Below are 22495 nucleotides of genomic sequence, written 5' to 3' on the forward strand. Positions count from 1 at the left end.
AAATGATAACAACACACGACCGACGATGACAGCGCCCGGTAGAGGGATCTCGTCTGTCAATCGACCTCTCTTTTTTTCTCTCTCTCTCTCTCTCTCTCTCTCTCCCTCTCCCTCTCTCTCTCGTCGTCGTCGCGCCTTCTCTCGGTTATTCGGTTCCGCGTGTTCGTGCTCTTTTTCGTGCAACAATTCGTGCGTGTGTCCGCCGGCGCGATGCGACGCGACGCGAAACTCGGAGAGATTCGTCGCAATCCTGGCAGCGGGGAGACCATCACCACCACCACCAACGGGAGAAAAAGGGACGGAACGAGAAACACGCTGGTAGAACGGGACGCGAGTGAAAACGAAACGACATATCGTGTGCCCCCACGATTCTACGCGAATGGTACGGACGATTTCTTCTTCCGACGTTTTTGTCTCTTTTCGGAACGTTACTTTTCGAGGAAGGCTGTGCGCGCGCGTTCTACACACGGCGAACATAACCTCAAAAGCTAGGCAATTTCGAACGTCTCGACGACCGCTTTGGCCGTACGTTTCATAGACGTTAGGCGCGGCTCTTGACACTGGACGTTCGCATAGCACGTGTGCACGCGTTCGATGCTCGTCGAAAGCGCATCGCTCTGTGTAATTAGAGTTTTGTTTATTTCTCGTGGCTACTCGTGAAAGCGCGCCGCGAGAGGGGAGGGCAAACGGTCCGGCTGCGAGATTTCTAGACTCGTAACAGTGCGTTCCGTGGGAAACACGTGCTCGAAAAATGTTTCACTCGATCGCCGTGAATTGCGTCTTTCGGTCACGAAATCATTTTTTAACCGGAATTATTTCCAAGTGACTCACCGTTACAAATCAGATTAACGAACATGCTTTCCATGAATTTCTGCCGCGCAGTAACCGACAGAGAAACGACAGTTAACGCACGACGGCTTATCGTTTCGCGCGGAAATTTTTCGTCTCTAGGAAAACTAACGACCAGTTTCGACGTTTTTGCGAAACAATAATTTTCATAAATAATTCGATATCGCGTCGTTTTTCGTTTGACCGTTTTTTTGTCTTTTTTTTTGTTTTGTACCGCGCGTTGATTGTCACTGGCCTCGCGCGGGTTCTTGTGAAATGTAATAGAACGTAAAATGTTTTTCGCACGAGCGATCGCGTCACCACCAACTTATCTACGAATATCATGGCGTGCAATCGACTCGTCAAAAATTTTTATCAACTGTAAAACAAAATTTTTTACCATTTCGTCGTCTGTCTTTTGTTTACTCCGTTATCTAGTTCCGACGGAATTAATAACTCCACGCTTTCGACTTATTTTTCAAAGAGGAATCGTTTCCTTTCGTATTGCACCATGTATTTCGAAGCATACTGTACAACGTGTATGCGTTGGACCTTGCTCGAATAATTACGAAATCCTATTGTGATCGTGTTTTTTCAAGAGTTTCTTTTTTTTTCATTCGTAAAAATTGCGTTATCTTCCGTTAACGATACGTCGTAACAAATTCATATTAAACTCTTCGAAAAAGAGCGATTTTACTTGACGTCATCGCGGACCACCTGCCTTATACGCAATTTTCTTTAACGCATGGAGCTCGTGGCGTCGTTGGTCGTCATAATTTATGCACATCGATGTTCGCGCGACGACGGGTTTTTCCAAAAATAAAATACGGCTGATCGGTCGCGACACATTGGAAAATTACCGATTGACATCACGCGATCGAGTCGATGCCTTTTTAGATGCGTTTTCGAGGTTGACTGTAGGAAATCCGGTCGCTTTTCTTGTCTTCGTCAACTTTTATGGATATCTGATCCTTACGAAAACAGATACAAGACGATCGAGAGATGCCAGTGCTTCCTGAGAAGCTCGTGCGGTCGTTTCTAGAGCTTCGATTATGCAATCGACGTCACTGGTATCGAACTTGAAATTTTCCGAGTGAAAATACCAACTAGTGATTTTCGATTCCAAATCGATAAGAAAATCGATCTTTTCTATGCGTGGATTTCGTCTCTTCCCAAGTATAGGGAAGTTTTTTTTAAAGAAATCGACCGTTTCTAATACAGTTTTTTTCACGTTGAAAGCTCTCGACCAATGATCTCGTCGTATTCGAGCTTCGCTCGGCTGTGAGTTTAGTAAACTCTGGTTTCGACGGGCAGTAGTCGATACCTCGTTAGGTGTACTTGTCCGACAAGGGGACCCTATCACTGCCCCACCGGAGATTTTGATGATATTTAGAGGGGTGAATTTAGAGGTCGAACAACGATATTGCATGGAAAATTTCCTTTCGACGTGTATTTCGTTTATAAACAATTAACGCTTGAAATACAAACGTAAATACTATATTAAAATGTAGATATTTTTGTGTAGGAATGTCAGCCTTAGAAGTGGCATTTCAATCACCGATATAATAACAGTTGTAAGGTTCCTTCGTGAGATTAAGGTCCGATAAAAAGGACTCCGTCAACTGCTCGAGTATTCATAGTTATTTAACTTTTCTGTTTACGACTGCACCCATTCCTATTTTCGCTATCTACGGCAAAGTCGCTTAACGTCATTTATCTTCGAGGCAGTTTTTTAAGTCCTAACACTTTGGACTTCAGAATTTCTTATTCCCCGGTTTTTTTCTGACCTGTGCATGAATATTTCTTTGAATATTAATCAGCGGTAATGCGTAAAAAATTATGAAAAATAATATTGCTGTTAGAGTGACTCGTTGCACGAAACGCGTTTCAAAGAAAAAAAGAGACGACCGAGCGTCGTCGAGGATGGAATACTCGTTCGAATTGTACGAACGGAAGGAAGATCCGAAGGAGAATAAAAAATCGAAAAAATGCAGTAACCGGGTCTGAACGCGAAAATCGTTTCGTTGATTACGCGGTACACGGTAGTCGTAGATACACGGGAATCTTCGTACCGGATCGAAATTTATGTTAATAAATGTAATATGCTCTCTAAGATGAAACCTTTATACTAATAAAAAGCGGTGTCGGGCACTCACGCAACCGTGCGGTTCTGAAGCGTACTGCCTGGCGTATTATGGCCTGGCCGTCACGGTGCGAACGACCTCTGTGCGCCGAGCACAACACGCGTATGGAACAAACACGGTGTAACGACACCGATCCCGTCAATCATTCTACTGTTTCTCCTTCGATCGCCGAATTTAACTCCACCACGATTAGTTTCCCGCAACATACACGCGAAATTTTTCCTACGAAAGCCACCAGCGTTGCACAACTTTCCTCGATATTAATTTCATACGCATGGGAATTTTCCCGGTTCCAACCCTTCGTTAGTCGCGGTAACACAACAGTAATTTATACCGTCGCGTGGCAGACGGTTGTCATCTTTTTTCGAATCGTCTTTTTAACGTGGCGTTGACTTTCATACAATTTTCAAATTATATTAATAATTAAGTTTGACGAATAGGGGTTGCTAGCGAAGAATGTTTTTAGAAATCCATCACCGATTGACCCGTTTCTCGGTTATAGCCATTTTTGCACTCCGTTAATGCGCGGTTGCCTACTTTCACAGGAAATGCTCAAAATGACTATCTTTGGCTCAGTTAGAAGTCTGCAACTTCCTGTCATAGAATTTTTTAATCTTCGAGATATTCCAGATATTTGTATCCATTTCGTTAGCAGTGTTTCGTACGCGTCCAAATATTTCAACACTGGCAATAAACGATGAATAAAACAAATGTTTTTAAGCAGCATCGAAAATAAAAGTCCAGTGGATTTAGATCCGGCGAACGTAAGGCCAGTCAATAAGCCCCTGCGTGGCTTGCTTATCCATCTGTTAGAAAATCGTTCGCTGAACAATTGTCAGAATAGTCGACTGAAATTTGCCCCATCATGCATAATTCACATGGGACGTACATCTAATGGAACTCCTTCGAATAATTCATACAATTGATTATTCGCGAAATTTACTTGTTAATCTCTTATTAAGGAATACGAGTACTCGTCGAACATTGTGTACAGCTAGTTTATTAAAATCAGTTGGTAATTTCGACGACGATAAACACATTTTCGAATTTCACAACAGCGATGCTAATGCGATTTGCGTATGAAAATAGGGACAATTTAACAAGATGCGTATCAAAATTTTATTTGTATTATCCGATTCATACAAATGCGTGTAAGAACGCTTAACACTTTGGCGATCAATGGCGAGGCGAGTGTGCCTTTACCACGACACCACTTCGCTGCCCCAATCAACGTGAGAATAATTGGTACTGTGCAAAGCTGGAAAGATGATTAGCGGACGGCACAGGAACCAGTGGGATATCCAGCACACTCCGTAAAACTGTGATGTCCACTGTATCCTTATTCCGCTCTGTAAAGGGTCAATTCGACAATTTTTGCATGCTCTGGTGGCTTTCTTTGGATCATTCGCGTTCACCGTGTAAAATATTATTCGTTCGGAAAATTAGTAAATCTCAATGCGCGTTTGCGTGCAAATTTCAAGGACAAAAATTTAATTTTTTTTTAGTGGGTTGCTCGTGGGAAAAGTTTAGATGCCAGTCACACTTCTGGCCGAAAATTCTAGAGGGAGCTGTATCGAGGCGGGTGCGATCGGAATATGAAGTCGGTTTCCAGGGCTTTATTTCCCGCCGCGAACAACAAATTGCGTATTTATCGAGGACTTGTTCTCGAAAATACCAGCGAACCGCGTTGCTCGAGCGAGCATTCGACCACTACGGATGCAGTCAGCCACTGATGGGTCGCGCGCGCGCTCTCCCTCACTATGGTGGGGCAAGGAGTCAATATCGAAGATAACCGTGCGAACGTCTTGACTCGTCGGCCCCGTTCGATCTTTTTCCGTGCCTTGAAAAATGTGCGCGCTCTTGCCGTCTCTGTTTCGCCGAGACGGTGCCCGGTCTCTGCGCTTCTGTAACGCGGGATAGTGAACCCGCGCGTAAAACGCGCTCGAAACGTTGATATTATTTGCGTCGCCGTTACCGCTCGTCCCATTGTTCCGTACACCGCTCCGCGAGATAATTAGCTCTGTATCGTTTCTGTTATCGTTCTTATTCGTCGTCGGCGCACTCTGTTTCGCGGTATTGTTCGCGCGTTAATACACTGGGTGGCCGGTAAACGATCGCATTCACTTTTTCGTTGACCCGTTTCGCTCCTAACCGTAGGTCGACCTCGCGAAAAATAGATTCGAACCGGAACGAAACGGACTCCGAAGAAACCTCCTTACGATCGGACGCCATCTCGATTTCGAGTGTATTTCAGTTCCTCGATGATCCGTGATGCTTTGGAGATAATTCTGAACCTAAATCCCACAGAATTTCTACGTATCGGTCGCCAACGTATAGAAGGTTCTATCTAAAGATAAATTTTTTTGTTTTGTTTGGGAATGTGCTGCGAATAATATAGGTTTTTCTTTAAATTTGATATTGATATTCGCAGGGTCAGTTTGCAAGGTCGTTGCAAGGTCAAATGTAAATCCTCCTCCTCTTCCACATCTTTTCCGGGATATTTGGATGGGAACGAAAGAGTTTTTAATGTCAGTGACCTTAGCTTTTTCGACACAGTACATTCTTGCTAACGTTATGCAGTTTATGACTCATTTCGTGTTTTGTTTCTGCAGTTAGTCCTACGCGATTATGCTTCAATGCCATTATTAGGTACGAACGTACACACTGCTAGTTTCACGCTAAATCGTGACGATCAGAATCAGTTTTAACCGTTACGGAAGAACGTTTCAAAAGGAGGGAGGACATTCTACAAATGTACAATACGTTGTAGTTATTTTACTATTCATCCCCGCGTTTTTTTATATTTTATTTTTCGCCACGTAGCATAATATGTAATAATTAAAGTAATTTTTGTTTATGGTACGAAGGGATAGAAAAATAAAGATAACAATATTGCCCATTCCCTGTTACAATGACGTACTCGTTATGCCACGTTCCCACGTACGCGAAACTCTGTGCGCGTCAATGGCCGCTCGTTACGGGCGCTGACCTAGGGATTTTCGTTTCTTAATTCTCGTCGACACGTGCGAAAATGATGCTGCAAGTTTTTGCGCCGTTTTTTCGCCTCTTTCCAGGCTTTGGAGAGCGTTCTTCGGGTTGTGTACAGGATACTCGGTGATAATCCTTGCGTCACAATTTTTTCTAGACCTCTAATCCCGACGCACGAACGAAAGATTTATTGCATCATCGTCATCAGCATATCTCTTTCCTGGTAAACATGGATGGGCTCCGGCGAATGCCACTTTTTCATGTTGTTTCCAAAGTCAATGTACGAAGATTCGTTTCCTTGGTTTCCGTTACGAGGAATTCTCGATAAATTGAAAACAATAATTAATTAATAAATCCAACAAATATTTTATTTTCAATCCAGTCGAAATTCGTGGGAAGGGTTGCCGTTTAAAACGATCTCGATATCTGCTCCATTACAATGTTTAATGCGATGATAGAAGTCCTTTGTTATATTCGAATTAACATTCCAAGTGGCACAGTGGTTAAATTTCTATTAAATTTCTAACGAGTTGTTCGTTTAAACTTTTCCCAGCCCCTCCAGCCGGACGCGATAGGGTTTTCACCAATATTCCATATCAGTGGTTCTCAAGCTCCATCTCTTCTCTGGATTACATCCTCCGGAGCAGAATTAAATTATCACCGTGCAGTATAAACGTGCACATCAGTCTCGATGCACATCTAAAGTAGTTTGGATAATTAGGGGTTGTCACCCCGGGGAAATTGATTATATTTCCTAGGGAGAAAATGGACGAAAGTCGAAGACATCGGGAGGGGATCTTTTTTCGAGGTAAAAAACGGGGCCCGTAAATCGCGAAATGATGAAACCGAGCGAAGTGGATCGAATTTCAAAACACAGCCACCAACGACAGACTGAATCGTGGCTTTCTCTCCCTCCCGGTGCGCGTCCAGGCAAAAACTTCAAATTCCACGGCGGGATAACGCCGCGGGCGAAATCGCAGCTATGATTAATGCTGGCCGAGGCAAAAGTAACGCGCTGCCGCGGCCGCCTATGGAAAAGTCGATAAGTGACAAAAAATAGCCACGAGTGGAATTAAGAGAAATGCCGTGAGCCGCTCGTCAATTTATGTACGCGTGAAAGTCACTAGCGCGCCAGCTCTACAGGCTGATTCTAATAACTAGGCCCGTGCCATTATTTTAACCGTAGATCGACCAAAATCATTCTTTCTTTTAGTTATCCACCGATACCAATTGGCATAAATGTATTCTATGTTTTAGAAAAATCCATAAAATATCTCTTAAAGTGCAATGATAGAAAAATAGAGGTAATTAAACCGCGCAAAATTGACTTTTGCCATCTTTTTCGGTCCCCGTGATTAGAATTGCCCTGTACAGCTGGTTGGTTAGCTGACTTTTTCACCGTCTCTTGCGGATTTTCAATTTCTCTGTGTCGCGGTTGACGGCTAGGGCAGAGTGTCAATTATTATTTATTTATTCCTTATTAATATAAACGACGATTCTTCGATACAGCAGAGAATAATATCAAGTGAAGAGCGTGCAGCAGAAACGCGTACATGGATGAAAATTGTATTAAAAATAGATACAGTAAGACGGTGAAATTGGAGCAATTGGTATTAATAACGGATAGACTGAAAGAGTCTTAGGAAGGATTAAGCAGATCGACGTAGTTACAGTATTCGTTAGCGTTAGCATATTTTAATTTTCTTGGCGTATCTACCTAATTGAATACGATGACGTTCGATGTAAAATAATGGGGAATGTCTCAGGTTTCTAATCTTAATGTATTGTAAAATATCAGGACACGTAACATAGCAGTTAATTAATTTGTCTAAGAATAATTAGTTGGCTACCACTCAGCGTGTTCCATAGTTATTAATCGTGATTACGAGAGTAAAATATTAGATGTGACACGTTACCGATATAGCAACGCCCATTTTAAGAGATATATCTAACAAGTCTGAGCTGTACATGTTCAATTATACCTGCTATTACAGTAAGGACCATGATACATTTATTAATATTACTGGCCACTGGTTTAAAGTATTATATACATTCGAAATGCCGTTTCATGGGCCATTTTCAATCTGTAACCCGAAACAAGCTTCGAATAGAAAAATTAATTTTCGGTGTACAGGCGATAAAATATTTTCGGTGAAACGGAAACGTGCATCGTTAACTTCAATTAATTTTTATATCGTCGGCATTGTTGAAAATTCGTTTGTAAGGAGAATAAATAGAACTGTGCTATACCGCCGTATATTTTGAAATTTTTTAATTTGTCCATGATATAAAAATGGCCGCACTACAGCTGCCATAAAGCCGCCGCGTGGTTGGGACGGCGCGCTTCGTTGCAGCGTTAACGTCAATTAATTTTCATACGGCCAATTTCAAAGTGTCAGTATTTTTGAAAATTTTGTCAGCAAAGGGGACAAATAGGATTATATTTCCATTTTTGCAAATTTTTTTCACTCCATCCATATTATTAAAAAAGTCGCATTCGTCCAAAATGAATAATTTATTTAAAAAAAAGTCCAGATAGGTTCCAGTGTATGCAAAATTCGAAACTATGTTCCGAGAAAAGACAGATTTGTCTTGAAACGATTTCCAGTTAGCTTAATAGGTACTCTCGATAGCTTATAATTATCTTTGAGCCAATAACGTATCATTTCCATGCAATGGGAGCGTTTGGGCGTAACTCTAATTAATAGTGTGACTTTCAATTTTTATTTTTACTCTGACGACATATTCTGTCATTAACAATACTAAATGCATATACGCTCGATAGTAAAAAATAATAACGGACGAAGGAGGGTTAATGATAGTTGAGTATTTTTTTTAGTATCCTTTTTATTGCGTGTTTTCTCTGGTAAGGAGATGAAAGAACTTGAGGACATTTCTAAGAAGTTTCTCCTTCCTCGATAATAATTCAATATTTTTTAGTATCCTAGTTAACACTTCGACTGCCGTGTGTGATTTATTGACACACACTAAGCGATCTTTTTGCGCCGCGTGTTGCAATATGTCACATAACTAATACTAACGTTTACAGCTTCGTGTACGGGAACGATGTACATTTCTCGTGTATTATTTCTGCGCGAAACCTTGCGTCCTGATGCTGTAATATAACGTACTTTCGAGAAAAAAAATTCTTTTTAACGATGCCTCAATCAACAAATTAGTATCTTTGATTTTCGTCTTATTTTAGCCTCTAGAATCTCCCATTAGAATTTTTCTCAGGGGTGGCCGAACACCCTGTATATTTCCATTCGTCGAGATTAGAGATTTTTCCGCGAGTGGAAGATGAAAGGATGTGAAAACAGGTTTCTATCAAACGGATTGTAGATCTGGCGAGGAAACGCCGTAAGAATTAGACGTCTGAGAGGATAATTATTCGTTTTGATACGATTTCTAGATTTTCCATAAAATTGTTGGCGTCGAGCTTTCCCACGTGGTTGGCGGTATCGTACTTTCGCACGGCGCAATTTCGCGAAAATGACGGCCGCGTGCGCGCGCGCGCGTGTTGAACTGGAAGGATAATTAAACATCAATAAGAGAGGCAGCCGGTAGAACTAGCTGTCGAAGAGTCTCCCTGAAACGTGGCTAATCTCCGCCAAGAAAGAGAACTCGCTGGTTGTTGCAGTCGAGGATGCGCCGTCGGAGAAATCTCTTTGATTTTCACACGTTGCGTCCAAAACAGTATTCAAGCGACGTTCACACGTCGCGGCCGCAAAACCAAATTGATTTCCCCCTTTCCCCGGCGCCTGCTTTTTCCAATCTCCGTTCCATTCTGTCCCACTTCGTTCCTTGTTAATTCCTATCTTCTTTCCGATATATTCACGTCGTTGGATTTACACGTATCTCTCGGAAATCTCTGTCGCGTGTCTTCCAAGAAAAGTAGTTGTCAAAATCGGAGGCGTCCCCTCAATATTTTAATCACAGATAAAAGTGTTTCGTTATTTCCCCGCGTTTTTTTATATATTTTATTTTCGCCGCATAGTACTCGTATTAATCACATCGACCTCTCATTTTGCGTGAAATTCTATTCTGGTAACTGCGTACTCGAAGATGATCTCGTCGAAGGTTGGAAACGTTTATTTTAACATTGCCAAGAGAAGTCATTGTTTATTAATAATCTCGCAATCATCTACAAACTTTTTAACGAAGCATATCTGTAGGTAAAATTTTGAAAATTTATTCTGGCTCCTGTTGTTACTTTCTTCGTAGACACAGAGATTCCTTTATCGTTACGGATGTAAATAATTGAGATCGTATAGCATTGTTTCACCCTCGGTTTGTAGACGACGAGCATTTTCTCTATTCCTCGAGGAGCCCGAAAATTGCTTCTTCGAAGAAGAGCAATTCGTAGCTCTCGTGGAAGTTAATTTTTTACCAGGATGTTGGGGCCGCTTCTGCGGATCGCAATTCCGTGGCTCGCGTAGGAAAGAATAACTCAGAAAACGCGCGAAAGGTTTCAGGTTTGAGGTTTCGGTTGCGCGGTGCCAGCGAGCTTTTTCAGGAAACGCGTCGCCCAGGCGATGCTCGCCATAAAATGATGGGAAGATCGTGGATTATTTCACCTCGGCGCAGTTTCGCGAACGGAAGAAATGAAAAGTCAGCCGGGAACTTGGCGATTCTACGGCCGGGCGTCAAAGGGAGGAGGCCACTTTGGAATATAAAGCTCGCTTTCGCGAGAAGAATAATCGTTGTACGTTCCCCATGGCGCGCCATAAAGCGAACCCGTAGTCTCGTTGGTTGTTTTACACGCGCCTTTCCGCAGACTCGAGCCGGGGAGAATCCTTCTTCGACCCGAGACGAGAGGCACTTGCTCCGTTGGAAAATAAGCAAGAATCGCGAAAGTAAAAGGGGGGGAGGGGCGCAGGTAGGGGGGAAAAAACGTCGTTAGTTATTCCGTAGCATTGTTGCATTCGTCGAAGTACGAGGCAAAGAATCTTCTACTTGGAAGTCTGGAAATTTCAACGAAGAATAAGTTCTCGCGAAAAGTTTCGCTTCGAAACCTTTCCCGTTTCGCTTTCGGGGGAGATCGGTTTCCACGCTGACCGAGAATTAATATTTTCCGTACGGAAGTTCGCGTCTATCGATACAAAATTTTAAATGTTTTTGAGAACTTGCACAAAGTATAAAGGATTTGTACGGATCGTACCATTTCTTTTTTTTTCAATTTCCCTGGTCGAATTTTAATTAAAATAAGGGAGAAATTGTTAAAAAATCGGAACGATCGCATATTTTGAATAAACCCTAACCCAGAGCCACCCCCGGGCGAAAAAGGTGTTCTCCCGGAAAGTAACCGAGTCACTCCAGCCTGGCGGACCGTAAAAACAGAAAAACCCGCGAGTAGTATAGGTACGTGTCCTCGCGAGCGACGAAACTCTTGTATCGAAGGGAGAGGAGGCGCACGAAGCTTCTTTCATAAAAAGAGTAACGATTCTGGCCTCTCCGTTGGCTCGTAAAACGAAAGGAAGTGTTCCTACCACGGCGGCGGCCAACCCGAAGGGAAAAGAGGGAGGGATTATCGATCGAGCGAAGAGAAACCTTTTTCTAATTCGCCGGGGCTCTCCCGTAGACCTCGAGAATCGAGTCGAGTTCCGCGACCGTTGCTCGTTAGATCGTTTGACGACATAATTACGAACGATCGATAAATAAGAAACGCGACCGCCTCCTCTCCGCCTGTCGCCTTTGCATCCAGACGCTATGGGACATTACCCGAACGAACCTCCATCGCGCCATTAGCCCATTAAGTACCGGTGTCCTATTTAAAAACCACTCAGGGACGAACACTTTTTTCACCCCCTCCCATTCAAATTTATTCGAACATCGTCGGGGTTTTTTTAGCGAGGAAGTTTGAGACTCGAATTAAGTGGCAATTTCTTTTTCCTACCTCTATGCAACATTGTGATTCATAAGTACGATGGAGTCGGTGCAAGCTTTATTGGCAAAATTTTTTTTAAATCTCTGGGACCATTTTGACTTTGTTCGACTCTGTTCTAGAACTCGTGGCAGAGCAAAGACTTGAATAAAAAAATTTAAACGTTTCGTAACGTCGAGACGATTTGTTTCCGAAGCAGTTCGAAGAAGGCGGGTGGTAGGTTCGGTGTATGTTTCGTTGTTCGAACCACGCGACGAAACCAAATTGATTTCCCGGAAGGGAAAGCTCCCCGTGCGCCGAAAAACCGCGGCTTCTGAATATTTCAGCGGACGGCTCCGAGTAGCAGTCGATGGAAACGTCCATCTACCGTTTCGCCTTAATTAAACCGCTTCGACGGACGCGGTGTTTCGCGGTATCGTGTCGCTGTAAACGCGTGTATCGCGACTTTTATCGCGAGTCGAAATTGAAACGAGCACCGTATTATACGAGGTAAATTGAATCCCCGCGATCCCGGGTATTTTTCGAAAACAGACGCGAAATCGACAGGTGTTCGCCTCGCCACGTCGTATTGCAAATGAAATCCGCGCGATTTCGCGGAACGTTTTATTTATTTGTTTATTTAGACGGGCGGAAAAGCGGTCTGGACCGTGACAGAGGATACCGGGCCGGTTGTAACTTGATATCGAAAAGCGCTCGTTCGGCTCTCAACTACCTTTATATCAGCGAGATTACGGCGTTTTATGGTGATGGAAAGTTTGACGACGTCGAAATTTAAGGGGCCATTCTAGTTTGGCTCAGGCAAAACTGGGGCATCTTTCGGATTTTATGAAACCCTGTTTAAGACGAAACTTTGCTTCGTTGTTTATTATACGCAACGAATACAGCGACGTTCGGATAACTGCAAACCAACTATCTTCGATCGGATAAGTGAACGATAGTCGTCCCCGGTACTCGTCGTCGATCGCGTCATCGTGTAAAGTATTACTGAATCGGAAGCCCTAATCGTTGTAACCACGATTAAAAAGAAGAGTCGTAATAATTAGTTTCTCGGTTAAAATGGTTTTCAGTTAGGTTCAACTTGTTTTCGTTGCCGATAATCATTATCGATGAGGGATATTCATTTAGGTCGCCTCGTAACGGTTATCGACGAGAGAAATTTATTTCGATCGCTGATAACAGTTACACTAAAGCGATCCGTTTTACTCTAGTATGACTTATACTGCTTCCCCTGCTACGATTCGTCTCACGTCATTGATATTGGTTATCAGTCGCACGAACGAAACGTTGTATCATTTAACGATGTTAAAACATAATCCACGAAGCATTACATATTTTTATAATCGTGTTACGCGTTGAATACGGACAATTTCAGGTATCTCGATTTAATTTATACACCTTGGATGCTTTTGACAAAAATGGCGGACTAGAATGTCTCCTTAAGCGAGGCTAGAGCTCGCAAATTTTCGTCCTTAAGCGACATCGACAGTCGGGCGTAGCAATTTTCTCTTTTTTCCCCTGTTCGAGGCAGTAGCGAGCCGGCTCGCTAAAAGCAAAACTTTTCCCATTTAACTGGTACCACCTCTCGCCGGCTCAAGAGGAACGTAATGCCGTGAGATTTATAGAAAAGCGCTGCGAGGCTGATTTTTCGAGATAATAACTTCTTTCCGTCGAACGCTACGGAGACGCTTCCGCTCGAAAGCCTCGATCACGGGTTACGTTTTATTGGCATAGATCTCTCTACGTTTCGGAACTTTGATTAGAAAGTGGATCGTCGGAGACGGATCACCAACGATCGATAATTAACCCCTTGCTTTACGATTTCGTTCCTGACTCTGTGCGTGTGTGTGGGATTTCTCTACCTTTGCCAATCAATTTTAAAAAACAAATTATATTAAAGTAGCTTCCATCGAATATGCGAACGACGAAAACATAAATACCATTTAAAGAAGAATCTGAATTTTCAGACTGGATGAACGGTGGTTGGATCAATCCCTTTGATCTCTTCTCCGTTGGGAAAATTTTTCCCATTTAACATGTTTGCAGAAATTACGATCTGCAGGAGATAAGTCTGGTAATATGGTGGATGCTGTAGAACTTCTTGCTTTGAATTATTAAGTTTGAAAACTGTTGGTTGTAATATATTTTGCAATTTATCGTGGATTTGTTTATTGACGATGCCTGTTGCTGTCATGCTTTTACCGATAAAATAATCAATTATATCGTGTACACACCGCCAAATTATTAAAAGAATCGTCCGTGGATGAAGCGGAGGTTTCGGAGCGTGTCTTGAAGCTTCGTGTTTGTCTAGCCATTAATTGTCGCGAAGTATCCATTTTTCATCGCGTGTCGCTGTTCGGTACGAAAATGGCTCGCGATTGTTTTAAAGATTAACCTTTTCATTCGTAAGTTATTAAAAAGTCAGAAGAAATATTTTGTAATTAAATTCTAGCTGATGAATTTAAAGCTTGTTCCAGAGTCTGTCGAACATCGGTCGATTTAGAAGTAATAGGAAGCAAAGTGGCTGCAACCACGCGCAATATTTTCTGGAACACCCTAGCATGTCGTTATCAAATTGTCCACTTGTCGGTCATTCGTTTACGAGCGAATCGTTTTGTCAAAGACTCGCGACTCGTCTCGACGCCTCGTAAAACGCGTGTGTCGCGACGCCTGGAAGAATGCCTGGAGTCTGACGCCTAATGGTCTATTTCCACTAGCGTTCAAGGGATGAGAGCTCTCACTCGACAGACAAAATTACACAAGGAATCCATGAACTTCCCACCTATTTTTCTGATCGACACAGAAAATTGCATCGAATTTCTTCGTAATACGATACTGCGTTAACGATCGAAAATAGACAACTGTAATAAAAGTTGAATTTTACGTGCGGTAAATGAACGTAAAGCAAAAATAGAATGAATTGTACTTTGTTAGAAATAATTCTACCTTCGTACCTTAGTTGAAAGTCCTCTTCGAATAATGTTATTACCAAATAGAGGGAAATTTTGTATAATAACGAAAGGAAAAGGAAAATTATACAGGGTGTTCGGCCACTCCTGGGAAAAATTTTAATAGAGGATTCTAGAGGCCAAAATAACAATTAAATTCAAAAATTTCAAAACGTTCTGGAAAAATTATTTTCGGTTACGGGAGTCAATTATAATCATTTTTGGTGAATAGACCTACCCGCGAAATCTTGCGCATTTTCGAGAAAAAAATTCAGTATTGTCGGAACTTTAAACGTTAATAACTGTTTAACGAAGCCTTCATCAACAAATTGGTATTCTTGATTTTCGTCTTATTTTGACCTGTAGAATCCCCCATTAAAATTTTTCCCAGGGGTGGCCGAACACCCTGTATATTACTAAGCTTAACCTACTTTCTATCTGAAACCATTTCCGTCGCGCAGAAGAATGAAAAATATCTCCTTATCACCAATTAAAATTTTTTTTTTATTGCCTGTCTTTGCCAGGCATTCCACAAATTATATTAATCTAGAGTTACTCCTAACTTTCCGGTACCATTTGTCTGCTTAATCTCACAAAGGACTATGCCCGAGGTGTTTAATCCTCGATTGTAACAAAACTTGGCTTGAAAATCTGGTAATCCAATATCACAGAAATTAAAATTGCATATTTTTTAAATACGTAATGTAAATGTCTAAAATATAGAACCAAATGGTAACCGAAAGTCAGGGAAAGTCAGATTAATACAATTAGTTTTGTTTATTTCTTTTATTTTTTATTTTTAGAATGCATATTTGAACCGCGGTGGTAATGATTAGGAAAATTGCACGCATACATGCGCTAACGATGCAAACAGGTTAAAGGCCAAGAAACTTTACATTCATTTTTCGCACACTTCATTGAATAAATTGAGCAAAAAGTAAAAGCACTTTTATTCGATTTATCTAAAAATTCAAATTTTTTATTATAGAATAGTATTTGTGGTACATTGCCAGTTACGTGGAATAAGAAACAACCGATCGGTCCAACGTATTTGTCAAAATTTCCATTTGTCCAATGCGAAACGTTTCGTTCCACGATTGAAATTCTAATTTTTACTTAACGAGTATAAATTGTTTATCTTTTACTCGTTATTTGGAATTTCCGGTAAGAAGCTGAGCAAAAATTCTCAGTCTTTCCGGTGGTGGAGGCCGTTTTTGCTCCGTCGCGCGAGGGAAAAACGCCCTGCGAGCGTCGTCGAGCATTACTCGGCAAAGTAGCGCTTCCAATCAGAACGATAATTACTCGATTCAAAAATTTGGAAGCTCCTCGAATACTAAAATCAAAATTTGTCTTTTCTAACGCCCAAAGATTAATTTACCTTTAAAATAATGATTTTCAAAGATCGTTTTGCAAGCATAGATATGGAAAAGAAACATCCCCCTTCCTTAGTCTTGGTGTCTGGGTCTCTTCCCGGGGTTAAAACGTCAGCGGGAAGGAACTGTCGCGAAATAACTTTCATTACAGAATCAAGTATGGAGAAACTTAGTAATCCCGCGTAAACAGAGGGTTAAGAGTCGCGCTTCGCGTAGAGAAAAGAGGACAGAAGGGCGAGGGTGTGTACGAGAGAAACGAAGCACACGTAGGCCGGTGTTTGTGCGTGCGGGGGGTTGAGTGGGGTAGAAAGAGGCTCGGGGGGAGGGTGGCTGTCGCGAGAACAGCAGCACGAAACGGGTGGGAGGGGGGAGAGAGTTGGCGAGGGAAGACAGGGGGGTTGCATAGGCTTCGATGGCTAAGGGACGTATACAAAAGTATGATAAAGGGGCTGTGGCTGGGTGGGGTGGATCGCGGAAGGGGTGTTCGTCGGTGACTCGTCGGAGGAAGCAGTGGGGGTAACATAGCGGCGTTAGGGGGGGTGGCTGGCGGCGGTGGTAGGCGGTGGAAGCGGAGAAAAGGGATTGTTTGAGAGCATCGACGACCAGACGGGGCCACTTGCCTCCGTTCGACACCCTCTTACGCGCCTACCCGATCCCCCACTCCACTGACGTCACGGACCAGCACACTTTTAAACGAATAATGCAAATTGATTTTGCGATTGTCGTCGTCGTCGTCGTCGTCGTCGTCGTCGTCGTCTACGCGCCTAGATGGCGAACGACGGTGCCTCCGTTACGCTGAAAGACACGAGCTCCTCTATTCCAGCCACCTGGAGGAAACTGTTATCCAGCGAACGCCCGCGAGATACGATACATACAGTCACTTTTGACTTTTAACACGAAACTTACGATCGGTGGAATTTTGTCGCGTCGGGTGTAACCGTTGTCGCCCAATCGATGCATCGGAACCATATTTTCCGTGAAAATAAAACGCAGTTGCGTCTGCTGCGTCGTGAGAAAATGGCTGTGGGGCATGTATGCGCGATGAAATTTGACGCTTATGTATAGGGTGGCCCCGACTTAACCTCTCCAAACCTGGAATTTACACGCGATTTTTTATCGACTTTCTGATAACCGATCTTTCACCCCAATCCAGCAAATTGTACATGCACGATGTAAAATATATTGGAAAAGATTGTTGCATCGTTTCGGAAATATGCTATGTATTTGAGAATATAGATTGCACGTCGTAGGATTATGTATTTTAAAATATCATGTGCACGCGTGTTACCGTCAGGGTAAAAATCTGATATCGAAAAATTCTTTTGCCCGGGGGATGGGGGTCGTAAGAGATACGCTAAACATAAATCTATCGCGTGTACGATATTTCGTTTGTCGCTGCATCTATGGCAAAAACGCGCGTAACGAAAGCTGCTGCAAATTACATTTGGAAACTTTATTGTTCCGTGCATATGGTCGATAAAGTCAATAATAACCAAAATATCGACCCGACTCTTCTTGTTTTTAATACCTCGCGAGAGCGGGCAACGCCATGTTTATTTGTGCTCAAGAAAATAAAAGGAAACACGTTGTGTGTAAACGAAATGTAGTCTGCTGCGTTATGAGAAAGCAACACTAGGATGTGCAATAAAATTTGAAACCTATATACAGGGTAGCCCGATTTAAAGCCTGCGCAACCAGACATTGCAAACTATTTGCCTGCAAAGGAGGTCGTAAGAAGCGCCAACCATAAAATTTGTCTACGATATCTCGCTTATCGTTGCTTTTATACCAAAAGTGCACTTAACAAAGGTTATTGCAAATTAAATTTGGAAGCTTTATTGTTCTATAGAAACTTTCGATGGAACGAAAAATAGCCGAGATATCGAACCTCCTCTGTAAAATTCTACAATGCCCAAGAGCAAGTCGTATTTATTCCTGACTGAGAAATAAAATCGGACACGTTGTATGCAAATTACACTCAGTTCTGTCTGCTGTGTTATGAGAAAACGACACCATCAAATGTGATGAAATTCGACGCATATGTATAAAGTAGCCAGTCCTAAAATAAGACGTTGAAGCGAGTTGCTTTTACAATGAAAATACGTGTAATAAATTGCAGAGAAGTAAATTTGCAAGCTATATCGTCCCATGAAAATTTTCGATGGTCAATAATAAGCGAGATGCCGATCTTTATTGTCGTCGATAGAGACAAGAGGTCAGCAGAATTTATTTGCATCGTGGACAATAAATAAATAAAAAACGTATCGTAGGTGAAAATTCATCGAGTGTAGAAAATGCAAAAGTAAATCTCGTTATCGGTGGTGATTTAGCGGGTTCGGTTAGATTAGAAAATCCGCGTAATCGACGAATGTTCAGGGAACGAACAGCGAAAACGATTGAATCCTGGTATCGAATTATCAGAGAATCTGGCGTACCAATCCGATACGGTGACAAGTGGAAAACTGTTACGTTTCGAGACACGAGATCGCGTCTCCGCGGGTAAATAAAGTCCAATAATAGCGTGTTTTCGTGCTTGAAGTGCCGTGGCGTTTTCGAGTAACGAATTTACAGAGACGTCAGTAACTTTTCAACGAGCGTAACGAGGCTTTTTTATTCAACGCTCGACAACCTCATTGTTGAACTCGTCCCCGCGTACATTGTTGCGTTTCGCGATTCCGGGTATTTTCTGCACGCGACAATGGCAATCGACTTTGCTCTCGCGAATCGCTCGCGAGGTGGTGGTGGCAGCAAAGTCTCGAGTGCTCGCGACAGTCGTCAACAGACGTCGACGAAGTTTATTCGGCCGGTTTAAGGCACGGTGCTCGAAAAGGAGTGGTCTTTTTCATAATTTGGCCCCCCCCCCCCTCTCCCCTCCCTTGTCGTATTTCCCAATGGATCCGCTCCTTGGAATTAATCGAGGTTGCCGCCGACTCCGAAGAGGAAAAATACGTGGCACGGGTGAAGGAACTTGGCCGACGAAAATGTCGTCGGGAGACTCACTCGTCTGGTATCCGATCGCGATATATCTCGCCCAATTTCCTGTTTTTCAAGAATGTTTTACGCGCGACCTTCGCTCGGCCCTAATGCATTCGCGGATTGGATTCTTGGTTGCGTTTCAACACGTGCCGTGCGCCTCCCGTCTTTCCACACCACGTAAACACTGTATTTGGTCAAGCTAGTCACTCTGTTCGAGGCTGTTTCGAAACCAGCCGATTCCTCGTGCAAACAGAAGCCAAAAAATCCTTTACAACTTTACAATTCGACGCTTCGATTTCGAGATATAAATTTTCTATATTTATTCTTTGAGAGCCCAAAACAATAATAAACGTGCATCAGCGATGCTAAGATAAATACCAGAGCTCGAATGGCGTGGATAATTTAGTCGACTAGAAGAATTTTTGGCGATAAAATCCACTGTGAAAGCACAAAGGGCACGCATTTGCCGCGAGCCGGAAAATGAAACGCGAACGCGTGCCCTACATTCGCGTTACGTTTTTCTCCCCCGTCGGTTTCGCACTCTGGATTTATCCCTAGAAGCGTCGACACGCGGCGTAACAAATTCCCTGTTAATTCGATGAAATAAAAGTTCAGTGGCCAGGGCGCGTAAGCGCGGCCGGTCCTCGTACAGAAGTGAATTTAACGAAAGTTAGTTGCGCGCTCGGTTCCGCATTTTCGACGCGACGAAACATTTTCACGGACTGCAAATAATTTCCAGAGAGGTTTCCGTCGTGCTCCGGTGAAAATTGAAAACAGAACGAAACGCGTCGAGGACCGCCACCGGGTGGAAAAAGTCTTTGCGAAATGACTCGACGAGTGTCATCGAGCATCGTTCCGATCAACCAATCATCCATAATCTCTCCTTTCACTCGGTCAAATCGAATTCGTTTAACGCTAGATTTACAAAAAGTGTAACGACGTTTATTAAGATTTCTGTAAGTTTAATTCAGAACCTTTTGCACTGTGATATTTTTTTAAATCATCGAAAATATAGAATACAATTTTTCTATACTACGGTTCGTTCTGGACAAAATTAATTTTAAAAATTCGTGGGCCACTACTAAGTGTCCGACAAACGTGTCTGTCCATTACTTGCTTTTTCTACTTGCTCGGTGTTTGGGGATTCTTCGAGTCGACGGTTGATCTCCGAATAGAGCCAAGAGTATTATTTACCGCCTGTAATATTTTTTTTAAATTATCGATGTTAATTGTGCCTAAGCTAGTTTGCTTTTGCGATCGATCCAGCCACCGGTATCGGTTACTAAAGTCCACATTTTTACCGAAACGCGACGGTGCTCCATCTTGGAAAATGAAATTCTTCCGAGTTTCGCGCGTCTAATAATTCGAGGCAATTTATCGCGTAAGAAATGTAAATATGACACGGACGCGCGATTACCTTCGAAGAGAAATTGTCCCAACAATTTGTTTTCCTGAAACCGTGTTTCAGAAATCGTCGAGTTTGAAATTCGTTTGGACGAGCATATACTGTGGTTATTTTATAAAGCTGATATTTCTCCGTGAAATGACAACGCGTTGGCCGATTAATGATACATAAACCGCGCCTCTGTTAACACGACGTGAGAAGCGTTCGTTACCGCGCCGGTTAATTAATTGATCGCTCGAAGACAGCAGCGATCAACGTCCAGAAATAGTGGCGCGGCTCGAGCGATTCGATGAAACGGTGGGTTCGATCGACGAACGGCTGGTCGGGTTAATCGAGAGCGATGTAAAGCGACACCCTGTTGCGGGATTAAATGACACGTATCGCGCGAGTACAGCTTTACCGCGCTCGGGCAATTATTATTGTTACCTTTATTATGCCACGTTTCGACTATAGAAGTTCCAGTCATTTTCAAGCGATAAATATTTCCATAACAGAAATTATTTCTAACCTTTCGTTCCCCAGACGCAACTTTCGATCCTAAAATACGACGAAACTCGTTTAAATTTTAGCGATTTTTGAAGCGGTTGCGTCACGGAAAAGGGTGAAAAATCACGAACAACGAAATTACGATCGAGCCTTGGTTTCGTAATTGTAAACGTGTTTGAAATTCGCACGAGGGTCCCGGCGATCGAGCCTGCGCCGTCGATCCTCGATCGCGACACACACCGATGACGCAACCGACTGCCATAAGCTTGGAGTCGAAGCGTCACGCGAAACTGTCGCGCGCGCTCGCGTTCGGTGAAAATATATCCACTTGTAATCGTAACACCGCGGTGTCTCCCGTTTCTGGTCTCTCGTTAAACATCCATTTCGCAATTCCGCGAACGTTATCCTCCGCACTCCACGGCTCTATTCGGAATTTCAAGTACGCAATAATTTAATCCTTCGTCTTTCCTTTATTCCCCGGCGCGGCAGAGTAGAAAGGTTAAATAGATTAATTGCTTAGGTCGGATCGATCGAGTATGACAGGGTGGCTCTCTCTCTCTCTCTTTCTCTCTCTCTCCCCCCTTCATCGTTTTATTCCTTTTTTTCCTGCGCCTGGAAATTGCTATCGCTTTGAGAATTAAACCTGGACTCGGTTCACTCGCTGCGAACGAACAAAAGGGAGTGGGGCGGGGGCGGGGGTGTGGGAGATGGAGGAAAGGCGGGAAGGAACGTCGGGGGGAGGGGGAGCCATGTGGGAGGTCGAGGGGGTGTCGGTGGGTGGGGGGTGGGAGGGGACGAGCCATAACGATGATGCTCGTTATTCGAAAAAGAAAGAAGAAAATATATCGCTGCCGAGGACTGTGATGAACGAGAAAGCAGAAGGCCGCCTGATATCGTTTTTTCGCTTTAATAAATCCCTCTTCCTCTTCCCGTGCACTTTTTCCTTCTACGATTTTATTCTCGATGGCTCTCGAACGCGCGGGCGCCGCCGTCGTTTCTTCCTTCTCTTTCCTCGAGCCCGGCACCGACACACGGCCATGTTCACGCAGAGTCGCGTTACGGAGCCGTCCGTAAGAAAGGAGCTGCCTCCTAATCAAAATTCCTTCCCGTAACGCGATAAGATACGCCGGTGTCGTTCGGTAAACGCGCACCACCGTCGAAATGGAACGCGAACGACGGTCCTGGGCGTCGTCCCGTTTTACTCGAAGCTTCCGAAACGAGTGTGCCCTCTCAGGCAACCCCCTGCTCGTCAACTGCCCGCCGCTCACTTGCTGCAGGGGCAATCCTGCGTCTGGGCCCTTCGACGCTCCTTTTAGGGGTACTATCCCCTTTCAATGTTCTCAAGTATATTAACTTAATCCTAACAACTAAATATTTATAGATATTTTCCTTTTCTCCCTCGCGTTTTTTTATATTTTATTTTTCGCCACGTATCGTTTATTCTGCTTTCTCTTCGACGAAAATTG

At 43.2% G+C, this 22495-nt stretch overlaps 1 protein-coding gene across 5 annotated transcripts in view; it reads left to right on the forward strand.

Annotated features, from left to right (window-relative positions):
• Positions 1–22495, forward strand: part of LOC143344207 (uncharacterized) — a 99501-nt gene that overhangs the window by 1447 nt on the left and 75559 nt on the right. The gene's annotated exons all lie outside the window — the stretch shown is intronic.

This window comes from Colletes latitarsis, chromosome 7 (assembly GCF_051014445.1).
Source record: "Colletes latitarsis isolate SP2378_abdomen chromosome 7, iyColLati1, whole genome shotgun sequence".
NCBI classification, from domain to species: Eukaryota; Metazoa; Arthropoda; class Insecta; order Hymenoptera; family Colletidae; genus Colletes; species Colletes latitarsis.